This window comes from Rattus norvegicus, chromosome 9, assembly GCF_021556685.1.
Source record: "Rattus norvegicus strain SHRSP/BbbUtx chromosome 9, alternate assembly SHRSP_T2T, whole genome shotgun sequence".
Classification (NCBI taxonomy): Eukaryota; Metazoa; Chordata; class Mammalia; order Rodentia; family Muridae; genus Rattus; species Rattus norvegicus.
The window spans coordinates 97,083,399-97,099,086 of NC_141542.1; the positions used below are offsets into that span (position 1 = coordinate 97,083,399).

At 39.9% G+C, this 15,688-nt stretch overlaps 1 protein-coding gene across 49 annotated transcripts in view; it reads right to left on the minus strand.

Annotated features, from left to right (window-relative positions):
- Dock10 (dedicator of cytokinesis 10) overlaps positions 1 to 15,688 on the minus strand; it is a 257,968-nt gene that overhangs the window by 116,446 nt on the left and 125,834 nt on the right. The window lies entirely within an intron of this gene.

The window sequence follows — 15,688 nt, forward strand, 5'->3', positions numbered from 1 at the left end:
TTCAGCAATGATATGACCTGGAAGTGGTTCCAGGTTGTGAGAGGTCCTCAGTGAACAACCGACAGAAATCCACCTTTTCTTTATGTTACTGTGAAGGGCCGGTGAGTAAATGCAAAAATCACAGATTACGCCTTGTGTCAGAGAATGACAATGTTGTGAGAAAGATCTCGGAAGGGAAAGGAGATGGGAGATGTGATTTAAATAGGGTGGGTCTTACAGAAAGAGTTATGGGAGTGTGGACTTACAGGAGGGAAGCAAGTAACTTGTTTTTATGATCACTTCAAATCTGCTGCCATTAAGGAAGGAACCTACATCTTCCTGCTTATGGCCTCCTAACCCTCCTCTAAGCAGTACCCTCTTTGGATGCTATCTTTATGGTAGAATTTTCAAAGTAGTTTAAATATTTTCTCATTTTTAAAAATATTGACTAATGATTGCGGTTAAATATTTTTACTTATTAGGATCTGACACAGCTTTGGAGCACTCAGGGCACTGGGTTGGGTGAGCTGCTTCTGCCGTGGAACTGATCTGAAGTGTGTTAGTGGGACACAGATGCACAGATGGAGGAGTCCCTGAACTTGTCTTCACACGGGCACTGATTTCAACCATTATGATATGTATTCTTACATGCATTACAACGGCCCCATTTGGAGTTGGTTTCTAAATTTTCCGTTTAGGTGGAATAAGATCTCATACTATAATAATTCGCTAACCCAATTCTCCTAAGTTCAGGTAATTCATTTAACAAACACTCTTAAGCCTCAATATGACCTGGAAGTCATATTGTTTGCAATAGACCATACATTTCAGTGACCTCATGATTTGCTACTCATTAAATTTGTTGGCTAAAAGCAATGAGGTTCCTCTTCCTCCTCCCCCTCCTCCTTCTCCTCCCCCTCCCCCTCCCCCTCTTCCTCCTGCTCCTCCCCCTCCTCCTCTCTCTCTCCCCTTCCCTCCCTTTCACCTTTGTCTCTCTCCCATTGCCAATGTTTCTCAGATGCGTTGCTATTAGGCACCTTACATATCATCATACTAAGCAATTGATAGAATTTTTACTATTCTCACTTCGTAGATCAGAGAGACAGGAAGAAATCTGCTATTTTAGTTAGGACCCACCTGTGATAGAGAGAAAAATTCAGACAGAATTTGTCTGGCTCTAGAAGTCCACTCAGCAAATGATTGCATTGTCTGATCAATGCCTACTGCTTTCTCTAACACATCTGGTCCATTACTCTGAAAGTTCAATGGTGCTTTTGTTCTTGTCCTAGATTCTGACAGGTCTGGCTTTGAATTCTGTTGTCTAATTCATTATCCGTGGCATCTCAAATGAGTAGCTTAGTAATTCTAACTTTCTCTATCTACCTAAATGACATAGATTTTGCAAGCAGCAAATACAATAATTCCTATTCAACACTTAGCATAAAAAAGTACTCCGCCAATATTGGTCTTAAAAAAAATAATCAATTCTTCCCGCAAGTTTGATCCAGTCTGTCATCCACATTCATTTCAATTGCCAATAACGACTTGCTCTCCTGGGTTTGTGTAAGGAGAGTGTGGTGAGATGTAATAGCAGTGATTTTGAAGGATTCTGTTTTCATTGTATTTCTCCTGCAGTTACTGGCAAGGTTTCATGTTAGATGGTGGGCTGGTGAAAATTGAGGATTGGCTGGATGGCTCTTGAGACCCCCTTCTCAATTTGCAATTTCTCTGATTCTGTAGACGTCGGTGCATTTTACAGACACATCACGTTTCTCCTTCACAGCGATGGCACTTCGCTTTCAAACGCTTTGCATAGAAAATTACTTCTTATTTTTTTGCTGCAGCCCACACAGTCATTCTAAAACAATCATTAGAAACAGCTATGGTTATGGCTGCAACATCTCTTTGACCAAAAGCAAAGCTGAAATCCAGAGTCACAGGCTAGTTCTACATTTACAACAAGGCAGTGGCTTCCACTTGCCCTTACGGACTTCCTTGCCCTTGGTATCTAGCCCTGTGTCAAGACATCAGCTCCCCATCCCCTTTCATTTGGAGACTGGCACCGTGTACTTCCAAGTGGAAGATTGAGCAAGAACGAGTGGCACCGGTAATATTTCCAGAGAGGTCCTGCTGCACATTTTTCTTCATTTACCATTTTGTTTGATGTGTATCTGTTTTTCCCATCTCTGCCTGTGTGTGTTTAGATACAAAAATCCTAGCTAACCTTGACATGATCACAGGCTATAGAACAATCATGATGGTGTTTAAAAAACCAGGCCCAAGAATCCTTCCTTTGGGGGGTCTCTGAGTTCTACTTGAATGTCACAAAGTCAGAGTCTCTGTAGAGGTGTTTTAGTCAGTAATTATCTGTCTGTCTATCTATCTATCTATCTATCTATCTATCTATCTATCTATCTATCTATCTATCTATCTATCTATCTATCATCTATCTCACATATACATCTTACGGAATGCCACAGGTGATTTCCTATGATGTAAAGAAACCTGCTATATCATTAGACAAAATCCATCATTTTGTCCAAGTGATAATGTGGCCTGGTTCTCACCACTCTGACTTAGAGTGTTACACCCATCTTTAAGCCATGGATGCTAATAACGAATGCACATTATAGACTAATTTACTTAAAAATATTTTATTTGTCATATGCTATGTGTATGGGCATTTTGTGTGCATGTATTTGAACCATGTTTGTGTGTAATGCCCATGGAGGCCAGAGGAGGACATTGGATCTCCTGAAACTTAGCTACAGTGAGAGGACTAAACTTAGAGCCAGGTGGACTCCATGACAGACTGCAAACTGACAGTTCGGGAGACTAGGTCTAAGTTTCTGTTTCCCAGAAATGAGAACCCAGGTCCAGGAGCCAGATTGAGGCAGCCAATCCAAGGACATCTTGTCATCTGGCCTGAAGTAAAAGTAGCTAGAATGAATAAGAGACACCCCCAGGATGGTCCCCAGAGCCTAACCAATTGTGGAATTAGAATGTTCAAGATAGAGTTAACCACTCAAGGTAAAAGGACACATACCCACCCCTGGAATTTCCACAACTGACAATAAAAGCTGGGCCTGCGAGCCCACAAGGGGCTTACATTCACATATGGAGAGACCTCTCCATGAGGAAAATTCAGCTGAATAAATGCTCTTTGCTTTTGCATTCTATTCAAGTTTGGGGTATCATTCTCTGGTGATCTTGTTCCCTAACAACAGTTGGTTGTTAGCTGTGGTGTGGGTGCTGGGAACTGAGCATAAGTTTACTAGAGTAGCCAGTGTGCTCTTGATGGCTGAAACATCTCTCCAGCCCCTACCTTTATTTTATGTGGCTAACAGCCTAAATCTTTATCTATATACTGCATACTTGCCTGGTGCCTTGTAGAAACCAGAAAAGGGTATCAGATCCCCTGGAATGGGATTTACAGATAGTTATGAGCTGACATGTGGGTGCTGGGAACTGAATCCAGGTCCTCGGTGATAGCAACAAGTGCTCTTAACCAATGAGACATTTCTTCAGCCTCTACATACAAGTTGTGAAAACACAACTTTATTTTTATTGTGAAAACAATAAACTTGTGTTTATTCTAACACAAGATTTTACTTTTGGGAACTATTCAATATGTATTTGATACATGATGATGATGATGATGATGGTGGTGGTGGTGGTGGTGGTGGTGGTGATGGTGGTGGTGATGGTGATGGTGGTGGTGGTGGTGGTGGTGGTGGTGGTGATGGTGGTGGTGGTGGTGGTGGTGATGGTGGTGGTGGTGGTGGTGGTGGTGGTGGTGGTGATGGTGGTGGTGGTGGTGGTGGTGATGGTGGTGGTGGTGGTGGTGGTGGTGGTGGTGGTGATGATGATGGTAGTGGTGGTGGTGATGATGATGGTAGTGGTGGTGGTGATGATGATGGTGGTGGTGGTGGTGATGATGATGGTGGTGGTGGTGGTGGTGATGGTGGTGGTGATGATGATGATGATATTCCTCTTCCTTACACTATGAACAATTACAGGAGAAGAGGCAACTCAAGGGAGAAAGGGCCTCTTTTGGCTCACAGTTGGAAAGTACACAGCTCATCAGGGTAGAGAAGGCACAGCTCGGTATGAGATTTCTTGCTTGCATTGCCACAGGTAAAGAAGCAGAGGAAGTTCTGGAAGTAGGGACTGCATACAACACTCAGTGCTCCTCACCAAGGAGCCCATTTCCTCCAGCAAGGTCTGCCTCCTAAAAATTCTCAAACATTGCCCGTAGCCGCGCTGCAACTCTTCAAACACAGGTGCCCATGTGGGGCATTTTATATCAAAACTATAACAACTGATAGCCCCTTTTAAGAGGGGGACTGAAGTAAAGAATCAAAATAATTTAGGAAAGTGGGGAGTTACAAGGGACACCCTAAAGTGGTATAAAGAAAATACTTCATTTCCCCCTTTCTCTCCCTGCTCAGAGGAGCTTAAGGGTCAATTCAAATTGTGTTATGATTTCCGAAGTAGCAATTTATGTTTGGCTATACAATTTGTCAACTGCTTCAAAGGGCTGATGATTAGATTCTGGCTACAGAGCACTCAAAAGGTAACAATGGCTTATTAGTCCCCAAAATTATTTTCCCTTCTGGCTATAGAGGTTTATTTAAAAACACGAGTAGTTTCTTGCCAGAAAAACAAATGCGACCGGAAAAGGAACCACGGCGGCTCTTCACCCTCGTGGAGTAATTCTACATTTGTAAAAAACAACCATTTTTATACTTGTGCCATGGCTATTGAATCCATGTTGAAAATGAAGCATTGTGAAATTAAGTGAAGGAAGGCAAATTACACATTGAACGGACGGCTGGGTAATTTATTGCTTATGTGAGACCTTTCAGCGGGAACAGGGAGGCTATCAGCCAGGTCAACAGCACAAGGAATTGTTCCTACAAAGCAGGACACGTGGTCACCTCACACATGGATACCACAGAAACAAAAGAAAAGGCTCGGGGAACAATGGGTCCTTCAGTTGGATCACCCACGCTGCGTGTTCCCCTAATGCACAACAATTAATTTCTGCTTGTCTAAAACCAGGTTGGACGGCTAACAAGCTTGTCAAACACTCAGCTGGGAAGTAAAAATGAGTTTAGACACCACAAACACTGGGACATACGTGAGACCTAGTTTCAGATCGTACGGAATGGTCTTATGGAATGAGTTTCAATTCTGCTTTTAAAAATATCCCATGAGGGAGGGGCTGGAGAGCTGGCTCAGTGGTTAAGAGCACTGGCTGTTCTTACAGAAGACCCAGGTTCGACTCCCAGCATACCCATGACAGCTCAGGCCTGTCTGCTGCTCCAGTTCCAGAGTTTCTGACACCCTCACACAGACATACATGTAGGTAAAACTATAATGCACATTAAAATAAAAATATCTTTAAAAAATTATATGGTATTAGTGCTATATGTGAGTATGCATATTCAATAAGCTCATTGTAATTGGAATGTCATATGAAGGGCCCGATATAAATGAAAGAAGTGAATTCCATTATTTTGAAATTGAGAGTGGTCTGAAGGGTCCCACGGTAGCTCTGCTAATTGTAAGTTAAAAGTGAGACAAATGTTGGTTTATTTTCTTAAAGTGTGCTCTATGAAAGCAATCATCTGAACTTTCACAAATAACATTTGGGCTTAGCCTAGAAATACATATTGTGATGCCTTGGCAAAATCTTCCCAGTAACTTTTTAGGATGCAAAAAATAACTTATGCTAAAACCCCTTGGCAACTGTTTTATGATTCAAACCTTCTTCTCATGTAAACACAAGACTTGGGTTATAATTCAACATGACCAGAAGATTCAGTTTCAATTCAAAATGTGAATTTATAGTATCACATTCCAAGTTTCCCAACTGGTACACATGGTTTTTGGGTTTTTTTTTCCCCACTGCTGAACATTGTATGGGAGGGGGGTTGTTCAGATGAAGAAGCCAACTTTAAATTAGAATGGCCCTTTCTTTGTATTTACTAAGACTATTGTTCTAAGATTTTAGTGAACAGAAGATTAATTTCTTCAGGTTACTAATATGAAACATGATATTTTTTTCCAATGTTTTCATCAGTACTTTTCCTGGTATATTTTATCCTGAAACCACTCAATTGTAAATGCACTTAATTTATCTTTCTTGTCTTTTGTGTGCTTAGTATTAGTAAATATGGCATTAACAGTTTGCTTTTGAACATTCTAACTTATGGTCTAGCTGTGATACAAATTGAATGCTCATGCACAGATGAGAGCAGACCAAGTGAGGAAAACTGACCTTTACTATCTCCATGGAATTTTCTATTTGATATCCTTTAATATCCCCACTAAAAATTTCAAGGCTAGAAACTAAGCCTTACTTCAAAATTATCTTTTAAAAACTATACACCAAACAAAGTCTTCCAACTTCCAAAAAACCCCTCCATCCTGGAAACAAGAACCTCATTCACTGATAAAATTATCAACCATAAAAGCCAACATACATATACAAATGAAATATTTTTATTGATCCTAACTTTGTTAGGAAAGAATATAGTTGTTTTTATCGACTGGGGTCAAATGTTTCATGCCTCTCAATGCTCTGAGGGATGTAAATGGTCTTTGTAGCCCGATGCTATAGAACGAAAGTCAGTTCTGAAGTAAGAAACACTGGCCGCTAGTCTAAGGGTCCTTCCTTTGCTGTCCAGTGTTTTCAGGGCAGGCATACACTTAATCCATTTTAGTTATGAATGCAGCCTATTCTCTCAAAGAAACTATTGAAAGACTTTCATATTTATTGATCTCACCCTCTTTAGGTACAAAACCATCTGTATTAAATACACTAAACCAAGGCACTGTGCATGAGTGGATTCATACTAATGTGCCTGGCGGTCCAAAATCAGACATAAAACTCATCATCTTATCCATGAACAAAAATAAGATCAAGTTTTCTTGAAACAAGATAAATGTTACCATTACACACATTCCTTCTAGCTAACTAAGGGGAGCAGCATGAAGCTCATCTGACATTACCTCAAGCTGACTCCAACTCTTACACCTCCCTAGGCCTTGCTCCCGGAAGCCATGTGACCTGGCTTCTAATCTGGACTTCCCACTTTTCTCCTGAACTCACCGAATGCCTTTTGACAATGTCTAGGTGGCGAGACAGGGAGGAGAGACAGAGGAAGAAAGCTCATTCTCAGCATTTTCCTCAGTATGAATTTCTTTCAGCACAGGGCTTTTTATGTTGGGGAATTTTGCCTTTTCCTCATGAATGGTACTTTGGTATGTAACTTCAAGATCAATACCTGACTCAATGAACAACTTTTACCTTCTCTCTGTGTTAAAGTATTCTGTCTGGAAAGCACAACATATTTATTGAACTTACTCCCAAGGCACTTTATAAATAAAAGTTTCATGGTAACATTTCCCACATCTCCTTGGGGTATAATGTAATACAACTATAGCCAGTGCATACCACTAAGTTCTGAAACTTTCCTTAAGGCCTTTAATGACTTCAAATTACCACATTCACTGAGCTTGTGTTTTATGTCGTAAATGTTTGCCATTCATCTTTGTTTGATTCAGAGTATTGGTTCTCAGTCTTCCTATACCACTTCTTGGTTGCCCCCAGCTCTGCCCCCATCTCTGCAGTTTATGCAAGATCCTCTTTAACAGCTCCTTAGTTGGGGACATAACTAAGAGTCCTGGCCTCTCATTCAAACCCAGAACATCCGCTGCCAACTTTCTCCTGTTTTCTGAATCTCTATCTTTCTTGTATGATCTTTCCGTCTCTGTCTCTGTCTCTGTCTCCTTCCCTTCCCTTTCTCTTCCCTTTCCTTCCCTCCTTGTCTCCCTTCGCCCTCCCTCTCTCTGCCTCCTTTCTACTACCCCCTGCCTCAGTACACTAGTTTCTTCATATTTCAAAGCCAGCACCAATCATCATTACTTTATTCTGCATCTGTTATTTAAGTTAATGCCACAGTAGTCCAAGCTGTATGTATCAGTGACCTTTGGCACATTCCTCTCTATTTCTTCCTTTTCATTCTCCAAATCCTGACAGATTCTATCTCCTAAAGGCCTTTACTTTTACCACTACGGTACTGCTATCATAGTTATTCTAAGTCTGCATAAGCACCGTCCTGGGATATTAGTAGCCTCATGTCTGTCCAACTTTTCTTCAGGCTTTGACACCACCCTCAGCAACCAGTCTATCCTTGCGTGTGTTTTCGTTATGTTTCTTGCTATGTGAACCTGGCCTTGCTTCTTTGTCTCAGTAAAACCCAGGGGGGTTGCTCATTAGATTGAAGGGTAACTCTGAACACAGGTGTGTGACTCTTTTCCTGGTGCTGTACTCTTCAGGAGCAAGGATTGGGAAACATCTGCTTAGTGATGTGGTGCGTGCTAAATAATTAATCCAGTCCAGCCCCACAGTCAGTGGTTGATACCTTTCATTACCTCCACACTAGCGTAACTACGCCAGGACCCACAATCACAGCACAGCACTGGGGAAGAAACTTCCTATTTAAAGAATTTGGCACTTCACAAAGTTGCCATAATTAACTCCAATCAACTAAATTGGGGGCAGTAGCAGTAACAACATGTTTATGCTCCTGGACCCAAATTTACTTTCAGGGAAACTAAAAAATAGCCTATTAATTGGTCACAGGATTGAGAGGTGGTATTTAACGGCTGAAAAGGTGTTTCTTTGGCCTCCCTGGCCATTATTGTTGACCTGAACCATGAAGTTGGCCCTGCTTATTCTGACAATTTGCTTGATGAGGAAGAGTCCACAGAACTGCTTTCTCAGATGCTTGTGTGGGAGTTGTATCCTAGTAATGAGCCACCTATGGCCAAAAGCAGACATTTTGATCTTACCAATAAGAATCAACAGTAGAGATTTGGTTCAGAGAAGAAATTACCACTTTCTTGCTTTTGGAGGTTCAATCTCCTCCTTTGTATCATTAGCAGATGCTCCAAAGACAAGCATGCATGTTGGGTTTACTGGATAGCTGCTTCTATTTTAATTGAAATATATTGGGTCCTTAGTTCAGGGTGATTTCTTTGTATCAGCTCAAGGCCAGCATTTATCAAATGTGTTTCTCAAAATAGTAGGAGAAAACAGATTGCTTGATCCATGGTCAAATAAATCTGGAAAATAGTCTATAATGTATTTGCTTCTAAAATGGTTTGAATGGATGTCTACTAATGAAAGTGAATCCTCTCCCCACCCTACTCTGTGTGTTTGTGTGTGTGTGTGTGTGTGTGTGTGTGTGTGTGTTTAGTACTTGCAAATACTTTGAACTGTGTTTCTGCAAAATATTCTGCTAGTATGGAATTAATTGTGTCTTAATTCAAAGTATGAGATCTTTTGAGCTTTTAGTATACATTTTCTATAGCTTCTTAAAGTTTCCTTCCCTTAAATATAACATATATTATATTTATATATATTTATATTTTTTATATATATTTTAAATATATTTATATATATTTCTCTTCAATCATTAGCTCTATTTTCCTTCTCTTCCTGGAGAACTCTACTATTTCTAGTTTGGAATCCCTACATAAAATATGAACTTTCCATGGTAACTCTTTACTGTCTACATAAAGATGGATATAAGGCCTGTGAGCATCTGTGTACCAGCCTAGCCAGAGGCGTAAAGGAATTTGCTTCTATTTTTAAGTATTGTTTCCATAGCACTTAGTCCCTGAGTATCTTATTCTAGGACAAAAGGAAGACCTATATTCATGACTTTATTATTTTCTCCTCATGATGTGTTAATTTTGCTCTATAGAGAAGTTGGGTTCCATTAACCAAACGGGCTTTGTTTTCAACGCAACTTGAAGGCTTAGTCCTTGGCTGGTGTCTCCCCCACCTGCTCATCTGCTCCCAGGGCCTGTTTTCTTGTGAGCCCTCGTGTTGTTCACTCTGCTGCCTTCATTTTCTTTTGTTAAGAGAGAGTAAACCAGCAGCTTAGTTTTAATTAGTGAACTCAGTTTCATATTACCCCTTTGTGCATATTTAAACAAAAACTTTCCTATAGAAGTTTTGCTCGGGAACCCTGAATTCTATATATAGACTCTTTTATTGCTCTGGTCCCCAGTGGGAGTGGTGCCTGCATTTCCCCAGGAGCATTGATTTTCTTTATTTTTAATGGTTATAGAAAGGTGCATAAAGTACTTCGGAGAATAAAGACAATCTTTCCAAGCCATTGTTTCCCCACACTTTTGCTAGTTTTATTTTCAGGATCACCCCCACTAGGACAATGGTCCTATAGAAGATGGAGAAACTGAGGCAGAAATACTAATGGCATGCCAAAATAAATGACTTGTTTCTCTGTTACCAGTGGAAATAGCAAGTGTAGGCTTTAAAGAAATTGATGTCCAGAGTCAGAGTGAGCTGAGGTTAGATTGCCACACTCTGTGCACATAGGCAGGTTAACTATGTGAGGCTTGTGGATGAGGCTGTAAAACCAGGCTGCCTGTGTTGCAGGATGCTGAACTGGGGTCCTGAATGCACATTGTTGCTGAAATGTGGCTGGGTGTTTTCATAACTGGCAACATTGTAGATATGAAATGAGCCTATACTTTTGTGTGGGAAATACCTGAGCTTCCTCTACTAGTCAGGGAGGAAAATCACTAGGCAAAAAAAGGGAAACAGGGTTCATTTTACTTAATTCCCTTTAAAAGTATGAAGTCATTCCAGACTAAAGAAAAGAATGTCCACTGCCTTTGAGGAAAGGCTGTGAACTGTCAGTGTAGAGTAATGTGAGAGAAAATTCAAGATTTTTTACTGAGCCAGATGTATTGAAACTAGATTCTTTCCAATTTGTTGCCTAGCAACCACGACATTTGTCCTTGCCACCACATGGAGTCACTGGGCAATTTGATACAGGCTGGAACAAGAAGGAAGCCCAGTACAGCATTCTGCAAAAACCCTGCAAATGTCTGAGTTCACTTTAGTGCTAGGTTTATTTATCTGGTTTGAGAAACTCTAGCAGTGTTCCTACTGTGCAGTCTAATAACTATATGTACCGGGATAGCCTGGGCAGAGGCTGCAGCATGGTCGTTAGGATAGATTTCTTCCAGCGGACACTAGGGTAAAGCTTCACATTGGCTGTGAGCGTTGTCAATCAAAAGTCCAGGGTCTCCTGCTCATTGGCTTGGGGTTAGATACTGAATAAATTCTTGCCTGTACGGTACTGCCTGCATAAGTTTCTTAATCTTTCTCTGACATGGTTTCCACATCTTTAAAAGAGGATGCTTTGCTGTAACATTTGTTCGTAATTATTGTAAGTGAATGGTTTAGATGATTACCTGGCACCAAGCAAGTAGGCGGTAATGATTGGCTGCTATTAGTATTTGGGGTTAAGGCTCTTCTTTCAGAACAATTCTCTTGGTGGTGGTGGTAGTGGTGGTGGTAGTGTGTGTGTGTGTGTGTGTGTGTGTGTGTGTGTGTGTGTGTGTGTCTCGCATGCATTTCTCCATATTAAAGCAGTTCTCTGTAAACCCTTTTCCTTTTATCTGCCCCCTGCCAGCCTGGCTATTGCCATTGCACTACCACCTGGGGATATTTGTAAGTAGGATTTTCCTGCTTCCTAGACTGGAAAGCACAGGTTCTGCTTCTCCATCTTTCAAACCAAGCATAATCCAGGGCCTTTTGGGCTGTGGATGATACAGAACCTTAACAGAAAATAAAATGATTTCTTTCCTCCTTTGTTTCCCTTCTTTGGAGGAATTCTTCCTTTGAGAGATAGGAAACTGGGAGTAGAAGAGAAAGAAGTCTGCAAATGGTTGAAAGGCAATCAGTGCTGTTTTGTACACAAGCAATAAAATCACTTTGAGTAAATTAAGAAAAAAGAAAGGCAATCAAAGTGGAACAAAAGCAAAGGGATGAACTAACAAAAGAAGCAAATTTTGCTAGTCCTCCTGTAGCAACAGTGACTTTCTCAGAGAACTGCAGAGTGAAGGACATGGGAAACTGTAGAACAGTGGTCTGGAAACAATGAACTGCAGACCACGAGGAGCCCACTCACCTGAGAGGCCTCCTGCACTGAACACATGTGGTTTCTATGTGACAACATTAATTTTTGAGACATGACATTATTTAAGATCAGTGGAGGAGGGTTTGAATTGGGCAGCATTTAAAAAAAGTTTGAATTCATTACTCAGAAAGTGTTTTCAATTGACAAATTCACTTTCATATATCTTTGCCCTATAAGACTTAATCTTGCTTAATCTTGTATGCTTATGCACAGATTTATGAGTTTTATGTCATTAGTAATATCAAACTTTGCAAATCTGTGACTAGTTTTTTTATCTCATAACAATGTATCATAGATATTCAGATATTTAAATACATTTATATCTATACATATATAGAAATACAAACACACACACACACACACACACTTGATTTTTGAGACAGAGTTTTTCTGTGTAACCTTGGCTATCCTGGAAATCCCTTTGTAGACAAGACTAGTCTCAAATTCAGAGATCCACCTGCCTCTGCTTCCTGAGTGCTGGAATTAAATATCACCATTCATGGCTTGAAAATACATATGTTTTGTATAGACAGACATACCAATACAAAATAGAGATATGCTAATGAAGTGTTTTAAACAGAATCCCTATTGATATTTAAAAGTTTCCAAATCAGCAGTACACATGCTTGCGATATCTGCATATATTTATGCTTGTATACACACACATGCGCATACACACACGCACATACGCACACACACATACACACGCACACACACATACACACGCACACACACATACACACACACTCATATACACATACACACACACACACACACACACACACACATATATGATGCTTTAAGGTTACTTGTGGATCACCCTTCAAAAGCTTTGAACCATATGGTGATGGCATCTCCCCTTTACTGTTACCATAATAACACATTTTCATCTTAATTTTTTGTACTTCAGCAATTACATGAAAAATTTGCTTCAGTTTGTGTTTGCAAGGCCACACATACATGGGACAAAGACCTGGTGCTTGGCTAACTGTATTTACCTACCTACGGCTATCATTAGGATGCATTCCCTTGGGCTGTCTTTTTCATATTAGAATCTACAGAGTTCTGGATATGGGAGAAATGGTTTAGTGGTTAAAAGCACTAAGTGCTCCTTCAGGGGACCCATGTTTGGTTCCTAGCACCCAGGACTGTGCATAAAATTCAAGTTCTATGGGATCTGTTGTCCTGTTTCCATAGCTACCTGCATATACAGGGAGCACATCAACTCACATAGGCACACACACATATAAACTAAAAAATACATCTTTAAAAATTTGACTGTTAGGAATTTATATGCATCCTGCATATAAATGAAAATATAGAGAGTTGTAGGTGATGGCTTTTTTTTTTTAGGATATTATTTGTCATACTGAAATTTAAACATTTACAGAGTTAAATTTGTCAGTCTTCCTTGTTTCCATTTTAAATGTTTTCCTACCCTTCTGCAACTTTTTTTTGTTTTTCTCTAATTTAAATGTTTATTCATGTAGAATTTCTTTCTTAGGGAGTAAGAGAAAAAGACCTTCCAATATATTCCTCAATACTGGACAGTGAAGTCTTTGTTGAGCACCCTTCTGTGGGGACTCTGGGCGCAGTCTTTCTAGTTAATCACCTGCCCTAGACACCGACATAGAAAAAGTGCAGTTTATTCACTTTTTTGACTTGATATAGTTTTTTTTTTAGTTTATGAAAACTTATTTAATTCATTGAGATAGCAGATCAACCTTAATTTTGATCACTACCCAAAACCTAAAAATACAAGTTGATCTCCCCGGTAGTTAGTTTTGGAGCTCAATTGCTCCTAGGCAATGGCCAGCCACACAAACATAGATAAGTGAACCACAGGCATGGAAAACACGGACAGATGGGCAGATCTGACTTAACACTCTAGGATCTTCGCAGCCACCAGCACTGCAGGTACAATTTCAGCCCAGGTGGGGATCTGGGATTCTTGGGAGCTGTTAGCACGTGAACCTTGTAGGTAAAAATGCACGCATCCTTTGCTCACGTGTGTGGTAAGAACTCTCTAAAGCTGACCTCGCTCGTTTTACTCTCAGCACTGGCTTTTATGTGGCTGTGGGCGGAACACATTCTTTGCTGTTCAGTGACTTCATTATCATCCAGTGGTATCAATGGAGTCACACGAGGTTTCTTCTCCATTCACTGTGTCCTTGTAAAATTATACATTTGTTCCCTAGAAGTTTTAGTAGTATCCTGTCCATCTTTTAGCCACTATTGTTGTACCCCCAAAATATTTTTTTTAGAGGTAGATTTTTCTGTAATGCCAACAGAGTAAGGTAAAATCTAGAAATGAATTTTACTCGTGTTTATAGATGCAAAATGTACTCCTGTATAAGGTGCAAAGTGTACTCATGTCTATAGATGCAAAATCTTGTAATAAAACAGCAGAAGGGAATCTAACAGCTGATTAGGGCAATAGCACAAGAGAGACAAGAAATTTCACATCAGAAATTCAAGTAAGCATGCAAAGAATTCATGAGCTCTGCTTCAGTGCTGGGCTATATCAGATGAGCATTATGTCAATTGATTAGGTCTTCTGGTGAAAGGGAACCATGCAGAAGCATTAAAAGGCAATTATGCAGTATCAGAAAACAACATAAACGCTGGTATTTTATAGAATGAAAAAGGTAATAAAGGCGTCCCCCCCCTAAAATCAAAATAAATCGGACAACAGAACATTCAATATTAACATTGTTATTCAACATTAATTTGAGGGATATTACATTATACAATAAGACAAAAAATTAAGGATGTAATACACTTATTTGAAAAGCAGAAAAAAATCTAATCATTTGAAAATGATGTAACTATGAATCTAAAAATAAAATAATCAGACATTATTTGATGAATTTCTTATTTGTATTGAAATCAACAGCTTAAAAGACGTTAAATATATTAACAATTAGCAGTAAGAAAGGAAGTGTTCTTCAAAGATTCTACTCTCTTTTACTGAAAAACCCACTAGGCATCAGGGACTAAATCCAGTACCCAAATCTTGGGTCTTTATGAAGAACGTGCAGTTTACCATGGAGGACATACAAGATGACCTGGTTAAACAGTCTAACTCATTAATTAGCTATCATAAAAGTTTATTAGAATCCTCAGGACTCTAATCAGGACATGCCACTTCCTTAAATTAAAGAGGACATTCAGACCCTCCGTTTATCAGCTAAACTGTGTTATTCTATTTTCTAACCCACTACTGGGTGTAAAGCGGGGGCTGGCTTTATCCTGTGAAGTCCTACTGCTCAACTGCTGTGTGTAGCCTGGTCTGGTTAGAAGATGAAGAGGCTGTTCCACCAACTGAATTCCCATCAGTCCGTCAAGTTGCCCAGAGAAATTTGTCATCACCTCTATTCATAGCAGTCAAGAGAACTATATTTCTAAACACATATTCTACAATCCATCCTTCTCAAGTTTGGTCTTCTTCGTTTTACACACGTTGTCTGAAGTGGTCAAACCAAATCAAATCTTTCGATTAACATCCTCAAACACTTCTCAGTGTGGACGTTTAAAGAAACGAACAAAGGAGAGAGAATCCTAAAACGTAACCATTACCACATAATCAAAAATGGCTACAAAAAGATGGAGGGCCGCCGGGAGGGTTAAAGACATTGTGATTGAGAGAATCCGTAAAATTCTCGTTTGCAGATGAG